At 36.0% G+C, this 2,500-nt stretch overlaps 1 protein-coding gene and 1 pseudogene across 1 annotated transcript in view; one reads left to right on the top strand and one right to left on the bottom strand.

The window, feature by feature from the left end:
- LOC119599093 (glutamate receptor ionotropic, kainate 2-like) overlaps nt 1-2,500 on the top strand; it is a gene marked incomplete at its 5' end in the record, with an annotated part of 108,056 nt that overhangs the window by 84,810 nt on the left and 20,746 nt on the right.
- Nucleotides 430-534, bottom strand: LOC119599474 (annotated as a pseudogene).

Raw genomic sequence — 2,500 nt, 5'->3', positions numbered from 1 at the left:
ACAGGGACCGAGAGAGAGAGAGACAGAGACAGAGACAGAGAGAGAGAGAAAATGACATAAAGGGGAAAGAGAGAAAGAGAAAGAGAAAGGAAGAAATAGGCAGACAGATGAAAAAAATATGTATATATACATATGTGTGTATGTTGTGTGTGTGTGTGTGTGTGTGTGTGTGTGTGTGTGTGTGTGTGTGTGTGTATGGATACACACACCACACACCACACACCACACACACAACACACACCACACACACACACACACACCACACACAATTATATATATATATATATATATATATATATACATATATATATATATATATATAGTATAATATATATATACTATACATACAACATATATGTATATATTAAGATACATAATATATAATATTATATATATATATATTAGTATATATATATATATAATATATATATGTGTGTGTGTGGGTCTGTGGCGGTGTGTGTGTGTGTGTGTGTGTGTGTATATATACAACACACACACACACACACACACACACACACACACACACAACACAACACACACACACACAACACACACACACACACATATACAATAATCTATATATATATATATTATGATTATATATAATAGATGATAGACTATATATATATACTACATATATACACACACCCACGCACACACACACACACACAGAAACACACACACACAACCACACCACACACACACACACACACACACACACACACACATGATATATATATATATATATATATAATATATATATATATCTAATATAGATATATATATGTGTGTGTGTGTGTAATATATATAATACAATACATATATAATATATACATTACATATATATATATATATATAATATATATATAAATAACAATATATTATATATCTAAATAATATCTATATATATATGTGTGTGGGTATCTATATACATACACACACACACCCAACACCCAAACACACACAACACACATATATATATTATATATATATAATATATATATATCGATCTATATATTATATAACATATATATACACATATATGCCACACACACGAACACACACACACACACAAGACACACACACACACACACACACACCACACACACACACACACAAACACACACACACACACACACAACACACAAATATATTATATATATATATATATAATATATATATATCTAATATAATAATGGTTGGTGGGTTTGTGTGTGTATATATATACATACATATACATATAATACGTTATACACATAGATATGATATATAGATATAATATAGATATATTATCTATATAATATATAATTAATACTACATATATATATGTGTGTGTGTATGATATATACATACACACACACACACACACACACACCACACACACACACACACACTCACACACACACACAACACACACGATCACACACACCCCACACACAAACATATATATCGTATATGATATATATAGAGATATATAGATATATAAATATATAGTATTATATAAGTAGAGAGAGAGAAGATGAGAGAGAGAGAGAAGACGAGAGAGAGAGGAGAGAGAGGAGGGAAGGAGAAGATGAAGAGAGAGAGAGAGAGAGATAGCCAGATTAATAGATAAACAGATAGATATACAGATAGAAAACAGAGATAAACAGACAGCCAGTTAGATAGAAAGGTAGGTAGATAGACAGAACGATAGGTAGATGGATAGATAGAAAGATAGATAAATAGAAACTTTGGTAGATAGATAGATAGAAAAATAGGTAGATAGATATCAAGAAAAGTAAAAAGGTAAATGGATGGGAAGGAAGATAGATAAATAGATAGAGAGAGAGGAGAGCCAGAGATGGGATCCCACAGTTGGTGGTTTGCGTTCGACCAATCCGTTTGTGGATATCGGATACCGTCTGCTTGCCTGCTTGCCTGCTTGCCTGCTTGTCTCCTCCCTACTCCACTTCTCCCTTCACTCATACCCGCCCCCCTTCCCCTACTGAAACCCCCACCACCAGACCCCTTCCTTCACGTAATCACACCCCCTCCTTCCTCTCTTCATATCACGTTCTTTCACTATCCGCAACCCCCTGCTCTCTTAACTCATACCCCCCACCACCCTTACTCGTAAACCCCTCCTTCCCCTATTCATATTCCCTCCTATCCATACCCCCTTTCTCCCCCCTCCTTGCCCCCCCACCATCCATACCCCATACCCCCTCCTTCCCCTTCCTCATCCCCCCCACCATCCATACCCTTTCCCCTTCTCCTCCTATTCATACCCCCCTCTCCCCCTACTCATCCTTCTCCTCCTCCCCCACTATCCTCCCCCCTCCCCCCCACCTGTCCGTCAGCCAGTGGATTAATCATATTTGTGGACATGATATTGATACTCTTGTGGTCTAGAGTTGGTCTGCTTGATTGGCCTTCATTTGGCCAGGCAAAAAGGTGGAACCCTGGCCATTTTTTTTGTTTTTTGTTTTTCTCTATCTTTCTTTATTTATTTATTAAT

The sequence above is a fragment of the Penaeus monodon genome, chromosome 42 (assembly GCF_015228065.2).
Source record: "Penaeus monodon isolate SGIC_2016 chromosome 42, NSTDA_Pmon_1, whole genome shotgun sequence".
Classification (NCBI taxonomy): domain Eukaryota; kingdom Metazoa; phylum Arthropoda; class Malacostraca; order Decapoda; family Penaeidae; genus Penaeus; species Penaeus monodon.
This window is presented reverse-complemented; position numbering and strand designations above follow the sequence as displayed.